The sequence below is a fragment of the Bubalus bubalis genome, chromosome 8 (genome assembly GCF_019923935.1).
Source record: "Bubalus bubalis isolate 160015118507 breed Murrah chromosome 8, NDDB_SH_1, whole genome shotgun sequence".
NCBI classification, from domain to species: Eukaryota; Metazoa; Chordata; class Mammalia; order Artiodactyla; family Bovidae; genus Bubalus; species Bubalus bubalis.
In genome coordinates this window covers 87,480,935-87,488,105 of record NC_059164.1, presented here as the reverse complement: position 1 = coordinate 87,488,105, position 7,171 = coordinate 87,480,935, and positions in this window count along the sequence as shown.

The window sequence follows — 7,171 nt, the reverse complement described above, 5'->3', positions numbered from 1 at the left end:
CTTTTTCGATGATCCAGTGGATGTTGGCAATTTGATCTCTGGTTCCTCTGCCTTTTCTAAAACCAGCTTGAACATCTGGAAGTTCACGGTTCACATATTGCTAAAGCCTGGCTTGGAGAATTTTGAGCATTACTTTACTAGTGTGTGAAATGAGTGCAATTGTGCGGTAGTCTGAGCATTCTTTGGCATTGCCTTTCTTCAGGACTGGAATGAAAACTGACCTATTCCAGTCCTGTGGCCACTGCTGAGTTTTCCAAATTTTCTGGCATATTGAGTGCAGCACTTTCACAGCGTCATCATTTAGGATTTGAAATAGCTCAAGTGGAATTCCATCACCTCAGGTTCTATTAATTGAGTCTTTATTTTCTTTAATAACCCCCACGTTTCAGGAAGAATTTGGTAATTTCAGGAACTGGTCATATTTCAAAATATTTATGTGCAAACCATTATATATAGAATGGATGAATAACAAGGTCCTAGTGTATAGCCCAGGGAGCTATATTCAATGTCCAGTGTAGTAAGTCATAACAGAAAAGAAAAAAAAAGTTTGTATAGGCATTTTTAAAATTTATAACCACAAATAAAAGTTAAATGAATGTATTATAAGAATATATTTAATAAACCTTTCATTTCCCCTCGTTTTTGGCTTTATTCTACTGTAGGCACTTGTTGCTCACAAATTTAACATACGTAGTTTCAGCGATTTGAAAGGACCCCAAAGGGCCAAGATTTACAATAACGTGTAATTTGATTGAGCTAATATTTGTGTCTTCAGGAATTTTTTATGAAACCATCAATAAAAACTTCACTGGAGGTGGGAAGGAAGTGGGGTAGGAAAGAGTGTTGTCTCATGGCACGAAAACCTCAACTTGCTCCGAATCAGTAACCTGATTTTCTTCTTTCCACTTCCCCCGCCCCAAAGCTTTCACATTTCTGAAAACGGTCTCCTCATCCACCTAGTTGTGGAGGCTGCGTGTCTTCTTCTCTCACCAATATTATCATATTCAGTCACGAGCTCTTGAATCCTACTTTATCTGTGTATGCTCCGCCCAGTCCCAGTCTAAGCTCCTGTCCTCATTTTCCCTGATGCCCAGCATTGTTTCCTTTGCCACAGTATAGCTAATTTTATGAAACCACAGATCTCATCTGGCCATTCTCTACCTAAGACCCTCATATAGGGCTCCCATTGTCCTTCAGAAAGAAACTTTCATCGTGCCCTCTGGCCACTCCAGGAAAAATCCCCGCTTACCTCTCCAGCCTCAACTTGGGTCACTTCCTCCAACCCTCACCCTCAACCACTTGGGGCTTCTGAACCCTAGGCTGGCCTCCATCCCAAGCGATTAGCATGCTCCCTCCACTTGCCTGGGAGGCCTCTGCTTCCTCTCCTTGCTCTTTTTTTTTTTTTTTTTCCCCCTCTGTGGCAGTTACTATTTTATACATTCTTTTTAAAATTTTTTATTTTTTATTTGAAGGATAATTGCTTTACAGAATTTTGTTGTTTTCTGTCAAACATCAACATGAATCAGCCATAGGTGTACATATGTCCCCTCCCTCTTGAACCTCCCTCCCATCTCCCTCCCCATCCCAGCCCTCTAGGTTGATACAGAGCCCCTGTTTGAGTTCCCTGAGACATACAGCAAATTCCCATTGGCTATCTATTTTTCTATTTTACATATGGTAATGTAAGTTTCTGTGTTACTTTCTCCATACATTTCACCCTCCTCTCCCCTCTCCGTGTGTCTATAAGTCTGTTCTCTATGTTTGTTTCTCCATTGCTGCCCTGGAAATAAATTCATCAGTGCCATCTTTCTAGATTCCATGTATATGCATTCAGTTCAGTTCAGTTCAGTCACTCAGTTGTGTCTGACTCTTTGTGACCCCATGAACTGCGGCATGCCAGGCCTCCCTGTCCATCACCAACTTCCAGAATCCAGCCAAACCCATGTCCATTGTGTCCACGATGCCATCCAACCATCTCAACTTCTGTCGTCCCGTTCTCCTCCTGCCCTCAATCTTTCCCAGCATCAGGGTCTTTGCAAATGAGTCTGCTCTCCGCATCAGGTGGCCAAAGTATTGGAGTTTCGGCTTCAGCATCAGTTCTTCCAATGAATATTTAGGACTGATTTCCTTTAGGATGGACTGCTTCGATCTCCTTGCAGTCTAAGGGACTCTCAAGAGTCTTCTCCAACACCACAGTTCAAAAGCATCAATTCTTTGGCACTTAGGTTTCTTTATAGTCCAACTCTCACATCCATACATGACCGGTGGAAAAACCATAGCCTTGACTAGACAGACCTTTGTTGGCAAAGTAATGTCTCTGCTTTTTAATATGCTGTCTAGGTTGGTCATAACTTTCTTTCCAAGGAGTAAGCGTCTTTTAATTTCATGGCTGCAATCACCATCCACAGTGATTTTGGAGCCCCCCAAAATAAAGTCAGCCATTGTTTCCACTATTTCCCCATCTATTTGCCATGAAGTGTAAGTGCATTAGTATGCGATATTTATTTTTCTCTTTCTGACTTCACTCTTATAATAGGCTCTAGGTTCATGCACCTCATTAGATTCCTTACTCTTAAGTAACACTCCCAAAGGGAGGACTTTCCTGATGCCTGAGGTCAGCTTAGTTCTCTAAGTTCCCACAAAACTTTATTCTATACAGCATCCCACTTGGGATCACTTGATTTGAATTTGTCTTCACAGGAAAGGAATTTTTTCCCAAAGGAAGGAGCTATGTCTGCCCATTCATCATCCCCAAGGCCTACTAAAGTTCTCAGGTGTTTAAGAAGAATTAAAAAAACAAAACAAAACAAAACACAAAGCCCAGAGACTTTCCTGGCAGTCCAGTAGTTAAGATTCAGGTCTCCCAATGCAGGGGTGGGGATGGGGGTGGGTGCAGGTTTCCCAGTCAGGGCTAGATCTCACATGCCATCTGGCACAGTCTATAAATAAATAAATAAGATTAAATAAAGTAAAAATATAAAAGAAAGAAAAAGTTGAAAAAACAACTCAGATGGTTTCCAGTGTAGACAGAGGTAGATCCAGGTCTTATGGAGTCTAGTGATTTTACACTGGTGGGGACCTCTTTAAGAATAATAATATAAAACAAAATTAGTTATAAGAGTGTATAAAACATAGCTACCCTGGTGGCTCAGCAGTAAAGAATCCACCTGCAATGCAGGAGATGCAGGAGACTCAAGGCCAATCCCTGGGTCCAAAAGATCCCCTGGAGGAAGAAATGGCAACCCACTTCAGTATTCTTGCCTGAAGAATCTCATGGACAGAGAAGACTGGAGGGTTAGAGTCCATGGGGTTGCAAAGAGTCAGACATGACTGAAGCAACTGAGCAAGCAGAGCTTTTTTCTCTTGAAGTGGCTTACCAGAAATGCATATAGTGAAATGGCACCTAATTATAACCTGGCTTCTTGGCTCTCACACAAAAACCCCCTCAATATTCCATTACTCCTGGGACTCCCAACACTCACAAGGGCCCAGAAGCTCCTGCTTCACGATCAGTCTGCCTCTGAATGTGGCTCCCAATCTAACAAATTAGCCTGACTGGTCACTATGTGTTCATATCTCACAATGACTGTTTTGTTCATTTCATGGATGCCTTTCTTATTTAAATTGTTCTCAGCTTGCTGATGAGGAAACATGAAAATCATATGCTACAGTGTCATTTGCAAAGTTGGGGAACTGGAAATTCTCTTATTTTCACAAGTATCAACTATCTACTGTTAACAAGTTATTCCTAACTTTCACCTTCTATTTTTGCTTTTTTTTTTTTTTTTTTTTAAAAAAAGGGCTTAGCTCCTCTCTCTCATTGTACAATTGCCAGATTGCTTCCTGAACTAGATTTAACCTGTTTTTCACTTATGCAGAAGAATTTGGGTTTTCGACAATTCCTATGGCTGGTTGATCCAAAGGCTGCAGAACTAACGCAATGACCCCTAAGGAAGTGAAGCTTCCGACTTCACTCAGTCTGTCTGCTGGGAGCTTCTCAGATAGCAGGAGACAGGATCCCGGGGGGAATGTCAGGCAAAGGTCAGGCCCAGCACAGATGACAACCAAACAGGCCCCATGGATCAGATGAGAACTGGCAATACCCTTATCAAGTCTTCTCTCTCAGGCTTGGCAGCCAAGCAAATCTCCCAGCTGTGCCAGCTTGTGGTTGTGAGCATGAGTCAAATTTAAAATTATTAGAGCTATTTATAAAGCCAATATCTTGCCATTGTATAACGTTTATAGTTTACAAAATGCTTTTACGTACAGTGTGCCAGGCAGTCCGACATAGTAATTGGATCTCCACTGAACAATTGTGTGTAGCTGCCACTTACTGCGTGTGAGGCGACGCTTGGTGAAATAGATACCATGCCACCCATTTTATAAAGGGTGAAAATGGGTTCTGGGGTTCTGAGAGGTTAAAAATTCTCTTTAAGTATACCCAACTACGATGTGATAATTAGTGTTATGTTCTGTAAGTCCGAGTGCTTCTCATGTTGAGATTTTCCAGTTTGTCATTTCAAAACGTACCAAAATAGAAGACAGATGGGATGAAAGACAGAAATTTTTAATAGCACAGCTAATGCTTTGCCTTTTGTGTAGTAGGTTCAAGTATCCTTTGCTGAACTAATTCAAACACGTAAGAATGAGCCCCGGTGCAAGTTAATAGACAAGCTGATAATGTTAAAATTATAAAGACCAAAAAAAAGTGGTTGTCAGAAAAAATTCAAAAGTGAGGAAAGAATAGCTGAATTTCTTCAATCAGGTTTTCCTCCTAAGGCAGCTCATAAACATGAAATTCCACTTACGGAAGTGGCAACAGATTTGACATATATCATATGAAATCCTGATAAAGGAAGTTTTATGTGGGGTATCCTGGAAGGTCTGAGGCTTTCATTCATTTCAGTAACCACTTAGTTGTAACCCCACGTGTTGATATGATAGTTTGGGGCTGGTTTGTTCACTGTGTATTAAGAAGAATGATCGGCACTCGAGACCACCCAAGACACAGATTTGTTCCCTGGGAGGGCTCTCTCCTCATGTTTATGACAACTGTCACTTAAGAAAACTCCAGTCCTGCAGGGAAGTGGTAACTGAAAAGGCAGAACAGCTGAGATTCCACTGTGAAGAGGGGCTAGAAAGGTAAATTCAGTGTCAAAGTCTGGGAATTGTGGGGACACGGTGTGCTCTGAGATGGCACAGTCAGTGCTTGAGAGCTGGTGTCTGGTTACTGAGCTTTTTCACTGGCAGATTTCTCGGGAAAATCAAAGGCACTGTCTTTTCACACAGACTCACAGTTCCTCACTGACATTTCCGTCCTCGGTTGTCCTGGATTCCTGAGATCCACAAACTTTTGAAAGCTTGCCTTCTCTGATTTTCCCTGGAATGCCATCCCACCCCCATTTCTCCTGGCTTTCTTTTCCACTGCACCTCCAGGGAATCCAAACTAGTTCTCATGAGTGTTACAAAACACCCATCCATCCCAGGATACCATGGTACCTTGTCAGTTTATGCCCTCACTTGGACAGGAAAGCTTCATTTTTAGCTCTCTAAACTGCATGTTTTTGTGTGTTTTGTAGATAATAATAATAATAGGTGGGAAAGTCATATTATAAGCTTCATGGAAATGTCAGAGGCTGGCAGAGCAGGCTGTGTTTGTTTGGGTTTGAGAGCCAGTTCGATTGGTGAAGGCAACAGGCACTGCCCTTGAATGCTGTGTCCTCATCTGCTTTTCATGGTCTTATCAGCAGAGCAAAACTAATAAATCATGGGCTGCCAGTGCAAGAACTGAGCGCTTTCCTCTGAGCCAGATGACTCCATTGTTCAGCTGGGCGACCTCAGCAAAGTTGTAAACATGGCACCACCTGTCAGCAAGAGACATGCTCTTCTTGTTTGTTTTTGTTTTTTTTTTTTTAAGTGATTTATTCAGATGTAGTTGATGGGCCATAACATTCACTCAACTTTGTGTAAAGTTCGATCATTATTTTCAGTAAATTTACCAAGTTGTGCAACCATCACCATGATTCAATTTTAGAACATTTCCTGTGACTTCCCAAAATCCCTGTGCGTGCTTGCATTCAACCTTTGTGCCCACCCCATTGAGCTCCAGGCAACCACTCCTCTGTTTTCTGTCTCTGTATATTTGCTTTAGCTGGACATTTTATACAAACAGAATCATGCAATAGTGTTCTTTCACATCTGGCTTCTTTCACTCAACATAATGCTTTTGAGATTCATCCATGTTGTAGTATGTTGCCAAATAGTAACCCATTGTATAGACTGGCCATACTGTCTTTATCCATTCACCAGTTGATGGACATTTGGATTGCTTCTGCTTTTGGGTTGCTCTCCAAATGCTCTCCTAATCCGTACTAAAAATGATGTGGTGAAAACAACATGGGATTTGCAATCAGAAGCCCTAAACTGCATCCTAGCCCCAGCATTTACTAGCTTAGTTAACTGTAAAACTGGTTTCCTTATCTATAGAGTGGAGTTCATTAACCCCTTCACTGTTCTGCTCCTACAGCAAAGGGGGATGACATATGAGAAATGCTTCGTGAACTGTAAAACACAGGACAAAGGAAGGGCATTGTTACTGAAGTAGTCCTGCTAGAACATATTAAAATGAACCATATTTCTCTCAAGAATCTTTCCACATTCATAGAACAAATGCTCTATGGCAGAAAAGTAGGAAGTAACTATCTTTTTCCTTCCATGGTCATTGGGTTCTCGTCATTTTCCCTTACCAAACCCTGCTATTTAGAAAGATTTTTAAATGATTCTCTCTTAAATGTATTTGTATTTTAAACTCTATCTTTGATTGTCAAATAAAAGGCTTGTTTCCCATTGAAGAGAGGGTCTTCAGATATCCTAGAATCAATCATGAAGTTGGACTCAGTATAGTTGCAGTTCAAATTTAATCAGGGCATCCAACCCACAGGTTCAGTTATTGCCTCTTCGGTACCTCAGACGACTCTGAAGGTCAGTTCCCCAGTAAGGGACTTAGGGCCACAGTTGAGTCCAAGTTGAAAGGCTTCTAATGAGTTAAAGCCTGAGCAAATATTTCTATCCTCCAGATAAAAATTATTAAAACTGGTGCTTCACTGAAACAATATTAAACCAATTGGGGTAACTAGATCATGAGGGGCTACTAGAACAATCAGGAACATAG